At 34.7% G+C, this 13438-nt stretch overlaps 1 long non-coding RNA gene and 1 pseudogene across 2 annotated transcripts in view; both read right to left on the bottom strand.

Moving 5' to 3' along the window:
• The window catches only part of LOC147579529 (uncharacterized), a 46184-nt gene that overhangs the window by 23264 nt on the left and 9482 nt on the right, over positions 1-13438 (bottom strand). For both annotated transcript variants that reach the window (XR_015254048.1, XR_015254050.1), the window contains exons 2-3: positions 3154-3202; positions 2418-2493 (exon numbers count right to left, since the gene is read on the bottom strand). This is a non-coding gene — a long non-coding RNA (uncharacterized LOC147579529). The remainder of the gene's footprint in view (positions 1-2417; positions 2494-3153; positions 3203-13438) is intronic.
• LOC112868058 (U2 spliceosomal RNA) lies at positions 1139-1236 on the bottom strand (annotated as a pseudogene).

The raw sequence follows: 13438 nt of genomic DNA, 5'->3' as shown, positions 1-13438 counted from the left end.
GCAATATCATTCTCTGCCAAGAGAAATTGTGTAGAGAGAGGAGAAACTGACAGAAAAGGAACTCTCAGCAATGGAAATAATACAAGATACAACCAGATCTGTTTCCTCAGTACAGATAAAGAAATGAAGATCATTTTAAGGCAAATATATATTATTTTTTTATCTGCAACTTAGACTTTATTTTTTTAACTTGTTTTATTTTTTATTTTTTTAAATTCACATCCACATTAGTTAGCATATTGTGCAACAATGATTTCAAGAGTAGATTCCTTAGTCCCCGTTATGTATTTAGCCGTTCCCCCCTCCACAACCCCTCCCGTAACCCTCAGTTTGTTCTCATTTATGAGTCTCTTCTGTTTTGTCCCCCTCCCTGTTTTTAAGGCAAATACAAATTATATAATTTTATATATAGCATAATTTATATATAGCATAAAAGTTTATATATATATAATATATATAAATTGTGTATATATATATATATATATATATATATATATATATTCACATTACCTACTGTGAAAATTGAATTATCCAAGAGGAAAAGAAGCCCCTCTTCGCCATATACTTTAATGCACCAAAAACTTGTACACCTTTTTGTGTGTCTGTGTATGTATCACAAGTACTGATTCTTAAGCTAGCAAGTGATTCGTTTATATAATAGTTAATATTACTTAACCCCCACTCTTTCTTCCATCAGGAAAATCAGCTTTCAGGTTCATACATCCTGAAATAACACTCTTAACTTTAAAAAGCAAGATGAGAGACCATATTAAGTAGTGGTACAAATCAAAATGATTATAAATCATCCAAAGAACTCTGTTTTTAAAAATCTACTCCTAAAATTTTCTAGGTTGTTTATCCAAACTTTAAACTTTTATTTAAAGTACTGAGTATCATTTTCACCTATATATTGGGAGAAGATACTGTAAGATGAAAGTGTCCATGTCAGTAATTAACTCATTCCATTTTCAGGGGTATCTAACTATCATTCATTGCTGGACCCAGTCACCTTCTTTTTTAGAAATTTATGTTGAAGAAATCATCCAAAAAGTAAAGATTTACAAACAAGGATATTAATTGCATTGTTATCTAAGTAATAGTAATCTTAAAGATTAGAAACTACTAAACATGTAATAGAAGGGAGTATATAATAGCATTGGATATATACGCATTATAATTTTAAACTGATAAGAACAGATACTACACTTGATTTTAGCCAACAGCCCCAAAAGCAATATACATTATAATTTTAGTTTTGATATTTTTAACTCTTTAAAAGTTATTTTATGTACATGGAAAAAAATTCAAAACAGTAAAAAAAAGAGGGGGGATTTTTCCACCATGAAAAGTTAATTTTCACTTGTACCTCCTAATTATCCTCTCTAGACGCAACTACATTTATCATTCCCGATATATTTTATATATATACCAAAGTTATGTATATATATCTACCTTTTGGGTTTATACAAATGGTTGCAAACTATTCATATTGACTGTTCTATAAATTGCATTTTTCTGTTGACAAAGTACCTTGAAATTCAATATAAATAGCATGTAAATATTATTCATTCCTCTTTTTAACTTTTTTTGAAGTAATAACATGCATAAGAAAATGTAAAAATCATCAGTAAACTTGGTGAATTTCCAAAAACTGAACACTCCCATGGAACTTGTACATAAATCAAGAACTAGAACATAATAGAAGTCAACTCTGTGGCCTCCTACAGTCACAATCCTTAAAGGGTTACCACTACCCTGACTTCAAATACCATTGATAAGTTTTATCCATGTTTGAACTTTATAAAATTAAAATCATGCAGTGATTTTATCCACTAGCTATTGAAACAATAATGCTGCATAACTAATCCCCCAAAATTCAGTGACTTAGAAAACCAAATAATGATTCTCATTATTAATCAATTTGGGGCTCTATTGGATTTCAGACATTTTTGTCCATTTTGTATGATAATAGAATAGTTATACCAGGGACAGCAAACTTTTTTGGTTTAGGGCCAGATAGTAAATATTTTAGGCTTTGGGAGCCATAAGGGACATTCTCAATTCTGCCATTGTAGCATTAGAGCAACAATATATAATACATATATGAGTGGATGTGGCTGAGTACCAATAAAACTTTATTAATCAAAACAGGGAGTGAGCCAGATTTAGGCTGTGGCCATAGTTTGCCAATTGTAGGGAGTGGATTCAGATTTCACATAACCTCAAATTTTCAGTGGCTTAATACAACCAAAGTTTTATTTCTTCAGCACAAGTCAGTGAAGTAGGATGTATTCTCAGGGACAGACTGCACACATCAACACTTACACTATCAGCATGGCAATGGGAAGCAAACATGGCTACTAAAACATGGGCTCAAAGTTACCATCCAGAAGTGATGCACACAAGCTTTTACTCACCTTTCACTGGCCAAAGCATATCAAATAGCTTTGCCTCACTTCAGAAAGGGCAGGGAAGTATAATCCTCTTCTGTGCCTACATACAGGAAGGATCCAAATATTTGTGAATATATTTCATGACAACCAGAGCTGTTGTTGCATCCGTGCAATATGGTGGACTAAGACCCGGCAGGACCATCGTACTAGAAGAACATTTGTATACATGTCTGAGTGTTGCAAATGACTGTAACTTACCATGTCACTGCCACCCAGTCAACATGATCTCCTCATAGCTATGCCTGCATCCTTATGGTGCAGTATGTTGCCAACCTCCCACACAAAGATCTTGCTGAGATATATGCTTTGGAGCCTCCAGCCTTCTTCCAAAGCCACAGAAGTCTTTTCAACTGTGCAGAAAAAAAAAATGTGGGGGTATAAACACTCTCAGGGACAACCCATGGGATAATTCTAATGTGTGTGGTCCATAGTCCCTCAGAGAGCTACTAGAAGGCTGGAACCCCTGTTATCCATGACCATAAACAGCTAATTAATGTATTTTGTAATTAATTGAATTCTTTCCGTATCTAATTTTTCCACTTCCTATTTCTGCTTCTTAGGAACCCTTCTCAAATTATCTATGTACACTCAAGGAATTGTTCTGTGTTTTGCTTTCATGGCAACAGAGAGCCAATTTCTAATTTCTAAGCCAATTAGAAAGCCTACATTCAAGATGGAATTCTAGAATTGGATCACTTACCAGTCAAAGGGCCTCTGTTATATTCTTACTCTATTCATCCTTATGGCCTCTGTGAAAAAAATTATATGTATTATGACTGGTGATTGTGGATTACTATAAACCTAACCAAGTTGTAGCTCTAATCTCTGCTGATGAGACAGATCATCACAGATTTTGACACTTTGGATTTTTGGCTATTGATACGGTGAATGCCAACTGATACAGCGAATTATTTTCAATATCCATAGGTAAAGAGGGTCAAAGCTATTTGCCTTTACGTGGGGAGAACAACAGTACACAATCACTCTCTGGCTCCAAGGCTGCCGGCCCTCTTGCTCTTTGTCACAATATACTGTATTGAAATTTTGATGATCTTGTCATTCTGTAAAACATCTTGGCCACTGTATTGATCACATCATATTAATGCCCTGATGAGGATATCATCAGAATCTAGATGGCCTGTAAAGGTAGATAATATGCCATAGGGTTTACATGTGCCCTACAAGATTCAGCATCTTCATACGATTCCAATAATCTGGGACCTGTTCTGATACTCATGTAGGGAAAAGGACTAGATGTTGAACTTTTGCCCTTTATCACTGAGGAAGAGATACCACCCCAGGTTTGGTGGTTTTCTTTGGGTTTTGGAGGCAGCATATAGCATATTTATACCTGGTGCTTGGATCTATGTATTGAAAATTCAAAACTCTGTCAGTTTTAATTGTACAGAGCAAGAGAGAACTTTGCCACAAGTTCAGATGATATGATCTGGCAGGTCCAATGGTGTTGGAGGTATCTGTGGTAGATAAGATACTGTATAAAGCCTCTGGCTGACTCCACTAGGTAAGTCACTGCAGAGAACACTAGGGTTCTCTGCATATGTTTGAGAAGCAGCTCCTGGCAAGCTACCTGGTGCAAGTATTTGGCAAATGCCTAATCATGGGACATCAATTGACTAAAAACACACTACAGTACATTAAAAAACTGGGTATGCTTAAATTCACCAAGTTATAAGGTTGCACAAATGCAATCATAGTCCATCTTACAATAAAAATTATACATTCAGAATGTGTCATTAGCAGGTCCAGATGGCCCCCAAAATGAAAAGAACAGATGCCCATATCACCAACATCTGTTGTATTGATGGCTTTCCCCAGTGCACAACCATGGCCTCCCAGAGTATTCCCTAAAAAAAAGGAGGAAAAAAAAAAGCATTGCTTCAAAAATGATTAAGTTCAATATGTTGGTACAGAGATGCGTTGACCTATAGACCTAATCAGGAATGACCTCCAAGAATCATGGTGGAAAATCTATTCATAGAGCCACAGACAGTAGACTTGGTTGTCACTTTGGTATGAGGAGAAGTAATCTCAAGTGAGAAGATACATGAATAAATGACGTGAAGCAATGACTTGGCTGATTGGTAAGGGCCAGGAAGCAACCACAGTGAAAAACTGAAAACAGAGAAGAGGAAAATAGACATGTGATGGATCCATGAAGTCAAAACCTACCAGAAAAGAAAGCACTCAATAGCTAGATAGGTTAGGTTTGGAGGTAAATATCAGGCAGACTCTGTCCTTGGCCAGTTTTTTGTCCTTGCACCATTGACCCATACATGGAGAAGCTAAGGTGATAGAGATGAGGCTAAGTGTGAGCCCAGTGACTGCTTTTCACCAAGGCTCTTCCTCATTCATGTTCAACTACCTTTTGCTGCTCTTAAATATCCAACCCTGCCAGCGGCAGAGACCAAACCTGAGCTCTCAACATGGTATCATAATGCCAGGAGGTGAGCCAGCCACTCGGGGGTAAAATCTGTTATATTAGACCTCTTCTATCCTAGAGGACCAGTAATTCATTCTTACCAGAACTGGTGCTTAATCAGGATACGGATTTTTCTTATACACTCCCAATGTGTCTGCCAGTACTATCTTGAGAGGGTTTAGAGAATGCTCTGAATGTTACTGACATAGAATCCCACAGAATGTAAGCTTGAACTTAAATGACCTATTTTATTGCAAAGTTGGTATGAAAAGGGACATCAGTTTTCATGGATGGATGGAACTATTTCTAAGTTCCGTATGTTGTTCCATCGATCAATTTCTCTATCCCTGAACAAGTACCACACTGTCTACTGCTTAATAATAGGTCTTGATGCCTGGTAAAGCAATCCTACACATATATTCACATCTTATTCTTTGTTAGAAATTTCTTGGCAGATTTTGGCCTTTGAGTCCTCTGTATAAATTTAAGAATTAACTTACAAAGCCCCACGTAATCTTCTTTTGGAATTTTGATCAAAATATCATTAAATCTATAGATCAATTTGAGGAAAAATTAAATATAATACCGAGGCTTCCAATTAATGAATGCACATATATTTCTTTTTTTAGATTGTTTTATAACATATTTTAAGAAAATTATCTTTTTTTTTCATTCCTGTCTTGCACAAATTTTGTTATACTTATTTCTCTAGCAGCTTCATTTCCAAACATCTTTATTGTTGATAATAATTATTATATTAATTCCTATGTTCTTTACACACACATATCTTCTGTGAATAAGAGAATTTGTTTCTTTCTCATTCTTATACCTCTGCATCTACTTTCTTTCTAAGTTTTAGGATCTAGTGCAAAGATGAAAAGATATGATGATATTAAACATTCCCTAGGAATTTTTTTAAGGTTTCACCATTAAGAATGATGTTTTTTGTAAGCTATCTTTTATTTAGTTAGAAGTGCTTTAGTTTTCTAAGAATTTTAAACATGAGTCAGGGTTGAAATTAAGTTATTTTTACATTTATTAAGATGATTATATAAATGTCTTTTAAAATATGTTAATGTGGTGATTACACTCCTCATTAAAATGTAACTTGACTTCTTGCATCATAATAGAGACAGTTTACACCAGGGGGTTGGCTACAAAGGTGATAGAATAGGCAGAAGCCAAATGGGACAAGGAGGCACCTGCCCTGGGGAATACTCAGTGAAAGTGGAGTCATGGCAAGGCCAGCTAGTGACAGCTGGAGACACAGGAGAGTCATTTGCTGCTAGAAAGTCCATCCAAAATAAAGCCAGGGAGAAGCATCCTGGCTTTCCCTATCCTTCTACTCTCCTGTCTCCCTTCCAGTGCCTCCCACTGGCTGAAGCCAGCCAGAAGCCAGCAGATGTAGGAATCTTTGAAACACAGGTGCAGAGTTTGGCCACCTGTAGTGGTCAGTTGGTTGCAAAATTCAGTGGTACTTCAAGTAAATAGAGACACATCCAGGGGAGTTTGTAATTTTTTTTTGGGGGGGGGGATATTGCATTAGGCTGTTTTAAGGAGTTTTGGATATAGGATCACAATTGAGATTGGCTTTAAGATTATGCTAGTTGCATGGAATTAGTTGAAATGAAATCTCCTCCATTTTCTGGAGGAGATAGAATAAAATTGGAATGATCTTTTCCTTCAAAGTTTTGTAGAATTTGCTGGCAAAATAATTTGAGGTGTGTGACTTTTCTGTGAGATTATCGTTAATACTAATTATGTTTCTTGGGTTATTATAAGAGTAGGCTTGCTATTTCTTCTTGAACATTCTATAAAAATTTATATTTTTCTAAAAATTTGCCTATTTGATCCAAGTTTTCTAATTAAATGGCATTGAGTTGCTCACAGTATTCTCTAACTGTATTTAAATCTCTCCTCTATCTTAATTATGTCCCCTTTTGCTGCTAATTGTTCATTTATAGGAGATTTTTCTGTTTTATTATTCTTTTGAAGAAAACAACTATTGAAATTTTGAATATCTGTAGTATCTTTATGTTCTAAGCCATTGGTTTCTAATCTTTGGCTTACTTAGTACCCTTTTTATACTTTCTTTGGTTTATTTATCTCCTAAAATGAATATTCATGACTCTCAACTTCCCTCCATTTACTATTAGTACTATATTCAACATGTTTTGACTTGTAATTTCATTTTACTCAGTTATAATTTTATTTTACCCAATTCTAACTATAATTTTTGTTGTAATTTTTTTTACTGAAATATGTGTAACTTAGATGTATATTTAATTTTCATGCATAGAAATACATGGAAATCATTATATAATCTTGCAATGATAAGAGATTATTTCAACATGATGACGTAAAAAATACTAAAAGAAAAACTGATAGATTTGAGTACATCAAACCTAAAAATTTCTTAATAACAAAAAACTTTGTCTATACAAACACAAGTTATCAGAAAACTTAAAATAATTTATACAAAAGATAGGGGTGCCTAGGTGGTTCAGTTGGTTAAGCATCTAACTTCGGCTCAGGTCATGATCTCACAGTTCATGAGTTTGAACCCCACGTCAGGCTCTGTGCTGACAGCTTAGAGCCTGGAACCTGCTTCAAATTCTGTGTCTCCCTCTCTCTCTGACCCTCCCCTGCTCATGCTCTGTCTCTCTCTGTCTCAAAAATAAATAAAATAAATAAATAAATAAATAAATAAATAAATAAATAAATAAATAAATAAAATGATATAAAATAAAATAAATAAAAACATAAAAATTTTAAATATATACAAAATATAAATTTTAATATCTTTAATATAAAAATCTCCTACAAGTCAAAATGAACATAAACACCCTAACAGAAAATTTGGTAAAACATGAAAACAGATTCCAAATAAGATATATAAATGACTAGTAAGAAAAAAATCTTATTTAAATGACCTAGAAGTCAAATTAAAATTAAGATAATATACATTACTCCATTTTATCTATATTGTTGAAGCCTTTTAAAAATGAAAATATGTAAAGAATTCTCATATATCCATTTGAATGTAAATTAGTTTGATTTCTCAGGAGGTAAATGTAGTAATATAGGTAATATATATCAGAACCTTGAGCATTGTGTACAACTTCTAAACCAGTAATCCATCCTTTTAAATAAAACTTAGGGGAAAAGTAATGATAATGAGGTAATTAATATCTTATTGGCAAAAGTGTCTATCGCCATATTTAAAAACAAAATGCTCGGAGGAGCCTGGGTGGCTCAGTCAGGTAAGAGTCCTAGTCTTGGTTTCGACTCAGGTCATGATCTCAAAACTCCTGAGTTTGAGCCCCACATCAAGCTCTGCGCTGACAGCACAGATTGCACTTGGGATTCTCTTTCTGTCCCTCCCCCACTCGTGCTCAAAATAAATAAACATTTTTTTAAATATTAAAAAATTAAAAATTAAAATAAGATGGGAAGTTCTACATACAAGTAATATTAAAACATAAAAATATTGGGCAACGTAAATTTTCCTAAGTTGGTGCTCAAGTTTCTATCTGAATTACTTCATCAGCATTTATTCACCGTTAGCATGGGCTGAACCTCAAAAGCAGTTTTGTTCATTTTTGTATTATATTTATGGGTCTATTTTATAAGATGCATACAAGTTTGCAGACCTATAACATCCAGGGGAATAGAATCCTTTTATTATTATGTAGTGATCCTCTCTATCCTTAATATGTTTTGCCTTAAAGTATATTTTTATATAGATGTAGCTATCCAATATTTATTTTGGTTTCTGTTTTCTCTATGTATCTTATTCCTTCATTGTGCTTTCAGCTTTTCATACTATACATATACCACTCATAACGGGATAGACATGTAACTTTTGAAATCCCCTTGAAAAATCTGTCTTTTGCCAGTAACATTAGTTATAATTATCACACATAATTGTACACTTATCATTGTCATTACTTTGGAATTCCTTTCATTCCATCTCTTTTTGGTTTTTTTCTGCTCCACTTTTTGGGGAACAAGAAGATTTTGGTTTCATGAACGGGTTTTGTAACCAAGCCGCCTAGTTTTCAATCTGCCACTTGGTAGCTTTATGAAATTTTGCGTCACACTTTCCTACTCTATAATATGAGGATGGTCATCAAGCCATAAAGGTCATCAAGCCACTTTGTGATCTAAGTAGTTCACATGTATAAAGTGATTAAACCAGCCTGGGTTGTAGGAATCACTATATGAGTGTCAGTTACAATTAGAATTCTTTCTCGCTTACGACCTCTTCATTTTGTTTGTTTGCCTATTTTATCTTCCATGTTTTTCCTCTACTGGTTTGAAATTTAAGCTCCCTATTTTTCTCTTTCTTTTATTATTATTTGTTTCTTGTGACTACTGTTGAAGTAGTTTTCATGAATATTTAACTTAAGAAAGGTAAAAACCAAAGTAAAGCCTTTCTAGAAAACAAGATTTGTTTCCAGAAAACAAGTTTCTAAGATTTTAACTCTACTCACCTTTCCCCTGACATACATACCGTTTTTGTCTAATATTTAAATTTTCACTTTTTGTGAAAATCTCAATAATTGGACATTAATAATATTTTATACAGAGAGAATTTCAATTCATATATTTGTTTAGGATATCCTTCTTTGTGTTTTAAAGTTAATATTCCATTTTCTTCAGACTTACATTGTTGTATTTAAAATATATGCAGTTCTTTCGATTGTCCTTCTTTTGTAACTATTCTACCTATTCTGTTTTCCAGAACTTTTACTATAAATTTTACATACAAAATATACAATAATGTGCTTAGATTTAAGTGTACAGTTCAATGCTAACAAATATATATGTCCGTGTAACAGCCACTCCCAAAATTTCCTTCTCCCCAGACTGCCTTCTTCACACCTTTGCATTCAGTCTCCCCCAACCCCATGCCACATAACCACTGGTCTGGTTTCTTTCAGCATTGATTAGTTTTGGCTCTTAGAGAACTTGATATTAACAAAATTAAACTCTGCATTATTGTATATCTGACTTCCTTTACTAAATATAATACCTGTAAGAGGCATTTATTTTCTTGAGTATATCTTCAGTTTGAGTATATCTTTCAGTTTATTTTTCACTGGTAAGTAGTATTCTATTATACAGATGTTGTTTATCATCTGTTAAACATATTCTTATTGCTAGTTTCTGGTTATTGTGAATAAATCAGTTATTAACATCAAGTACAATTCTCTTGGGGATATGTGTTTTCATTTCTCTTGGTTAAACTCCTAGGAGTTGTATTACAGAGCAGTTGGGTTGGTATATCTTTAAATCATAAGAGATTTTGGACTGTGCATTACTTTTCTTGTAATGTCCACGTCAGTGTTTGTTACTACAGTTATTATAGCCTCATAAATTGGGACAGTGTTCTATTTTCCATTTTCAAAAACACTTTGTATAACAATGGACAGTATTCATTTGATAGGATTCACCAGTATATCTGGGTCTTGACTTTTCTTTGTAGGGAGATGTAATATTACAAGTCTAATTATTTTAATAAATGAATAGTTTTCAGGTTTTCTGTTTCTTCTTGTGTAAGGTAAGTAGAATTTTTCAACAGATTTGTAAAATTGTATTTGATCTGCTACATGGAACTTTAGACAATATTCTCCTATTCCTATAAGGTATGGAGAATATGTAATGATATCTTCTCTTTCATCCCTATTAGAGGTAACATTTTTCTATGTTTTTTCTCATTAGTCTTTTGGAATTTATTATGGCCCCAAGTACGGTATGTCTGTCATTGCTTCATGTGCACTTGAAAAGAAAGTATATTTTTCAGTTACTGGGTATGATGTTCTGAGGTCAGATCTTCTCTGTCATTATTGATTTCTTGTCTACTTGTTCAAACCATTTCTGAGAGAAGAGTCAACATTGCTGACTCTAACTTTGAATTGGTCCATTTTACTCTTTAGTTCTGTCCGTTTTGCTTCATGTTCTTTGACATTCCTATACGAGATACATGCACATTTAAGACTGTATGTTTTCCTGCTGAATTTACCCTTTCACCAGTATAACATTTCCCCTTTTTTCTCTGCCAATACTTCTTATTTGGAAGTAAGCTTAATTTGATGCAAATTTAGCCTTTATGTTTTTATATGTTTCATGGTTTTCACATATTTAATGTTTATGAGGCATAAATTTGTCATTATTTTACTTTGAGCCTAGTTGTGGTTTATAATTCAAAGTGAATCTCTTAGAATATATGTTGTTGATTCTTACTTTTTTATACAATCTGCTACTCTCTGCTTTTTAATGAAAGTGTTTGATTCATTTACATTTAATGTAGTTATTGACATATTTGGAGTTTATTATGTCATATTTCTGTTTCTTTTCTATCCGCCCCATCTACTGTTGTCCTACTGTTTCTTTTTTCATGTCTATTTTAGGTTAAATAAATGCCTATATTCATTTTCTTGCCTATTCTACTGTATAGAGAGCATGCAATAATATAATTTGGGAAGGATGATCAGTTATAACAGGTGTGGTTTAATGTCTCTTTGTAAGGAATGTTGTGTTTTATTAAATGGGAAGTTAATTTTCTGGCACCTTTAATGATTTTGCTGAAACTTAGTTCTAGGTTTTGTTAAGAACCATCACAGTTACTTTGGGGCATGATTGTTACCCCTTAGGTATAACTGTGCTGAGATATCAGCTGAATGTCCACAGTAGTAACAAGGTCCTTCAATTATGGTTGAGTCAGGACATCAGTATTTCCTAGAACTATGCAGCCTTTTGGTTCCACTCCCAACCTTGAGGCAGCCACTCTCTCCCAGGCAATCCTAGGAAATCCTAGGATTCCCTCTCTCCATTGCCTCCTCCTTTCTGGGAGCCGTTATGCACATTTTAGCTGCTTCAGTAGCCTTGAAATCTGTTCTTAGCCTCCTCATGTCAGTGAGACCCTGATACTCTGCTTTAGCTCTACTCTTGTCTGTTGCATTTAGGAGTCACTTTCTATGCAGAGAGCTAGGGTAAATATGGTGCTTACCTCAGGGGTTTCTTTTTGTCTCAGGGATGACAGACCTGAGCTACCTATGGTTTAATATCTGTACACAGTTTCATACATTCTACCCAGATTTATAGTTCTTCATAGCAGGAAGCTAAGTCCAACACTTAGTTCTTACATTATGGCTGGAAACCGAAGACTCCTTTAACAGTGTTTTACCTTTTTGTCATCATTACATATCATCTTACGTTTCTTTTTATTCATTTTCTTTGGGTGCTTTCTGAAGCTGTGGTTTCATATTTTTTTTTTTAATTTTTTTTTTCAACGTTTATTTATTTTTGGGACAGAGAGAGACAGAGCATGAACGGGGGAGGGGCAGAGAGAGAGGGAATCAGAAACAGGCTCCAGGCTCTGAGCCATCAGCCCAGAGCCCGACACGGGGCTCGAACTCACAGACCGTGAGATCGTGACCTGGCTGAAGTCGGACGCTTAACCGACTGCGCCACCCAGACGCCCCTTCATATTTTTCATCATGGCATAGCTGGTAAATTTTCATGTATTACCCCTCCAAATATTAACCCTCATTGATTCTCTCCATTCTTACCTTCTGGAACTCTTATATATATGTTAAGATTCCCTACCCTCACCCCATATTTTAGCTGATCTGTGTTGGTGTTGCTTGCTAGGTGAGGGATACCAATCCTTTTACCTCTGAAAGATCTGGGGCTTTTATTGCCTTGCAACAGTGTCCACTCTCATAATAGCAAAATAACTAGAAATGTGCAATATTTGTTGTAACAATGACATAATATATGCAATTTTTATAATAACCAGAACCAAACAAAAATCTAGAAACAAACCAAATACCTATCAGTAGAAGAGTAGAAAAATTATGTAGTATTAAGAATGGAATCTTCAGGGGCGCCTGGGTGGCGCAGTCGGTTGAGCGTCCGGCTTCAGCCAGGTCACGATCTCGCGGTCCGTGAGTTCGAGCCCCGCGTCAGGCTCTGGGCTGATGGCTCGGAGCCTGGAGCCTGTTTCCGATTCTGTGTCTCCCTCTCTCTCTGCCCCTCCCCCGTTCATGCTCTGTCTCTCTCTGTCCCAAAAATAAATAAAAACGTTGAAAAAAAAAATTAAAAAAAAAAAAAAGAATGGAATCTTCTACTTGAGCGACTGTTCATTATCTACAGCTACAACTTCTATATGCTTAGTGGAAATCTAAGTGAAACAACAAATTTCAGAAAACTAAACGCAGCATGATATCATACATCTAAAACTCTAAAATAAACAGAAATAACATTATATTTGGGGAAGGATAGGATGGAGCTGTTCACAGCATGACAGTCCTCCCAATGAAATGAGTGTGAAAAGCCAGATACATTATAAAATTAAAATATTTAAATAGGCCATAGAGCTATAGAAGCAATGAGGACTAAAGGGAGTCAATTTCTAAAGAAACAGGGGTGAAGGGAAGTCCTAGGCTATCCGTACAAGCAGTTTTCAGTCCTAAGCGTATGATAAACACTAAGTCTGGTCCGGGCTCAGACAGGGCGCTACTCCTGGGGAAGGGGA

Source organism: Puma concolor, chromosome B4, assembly GCF_028749965.1.
Source record: "Puma concolor isolate L17-30 chromosome B4, mPumCon1.1.hap2, whole genome shotgun sequence".
NCBI lineage: Eukaryota > Metazoa > Chordata > Mammalia > Carnivora > Felidae > Puma > Puma concolor.
The sequence above is the reverse complement of the archived record's forward strand: the minus strand, read 5'-3'. Positions and strand labels throughout refer to the sequence as shown.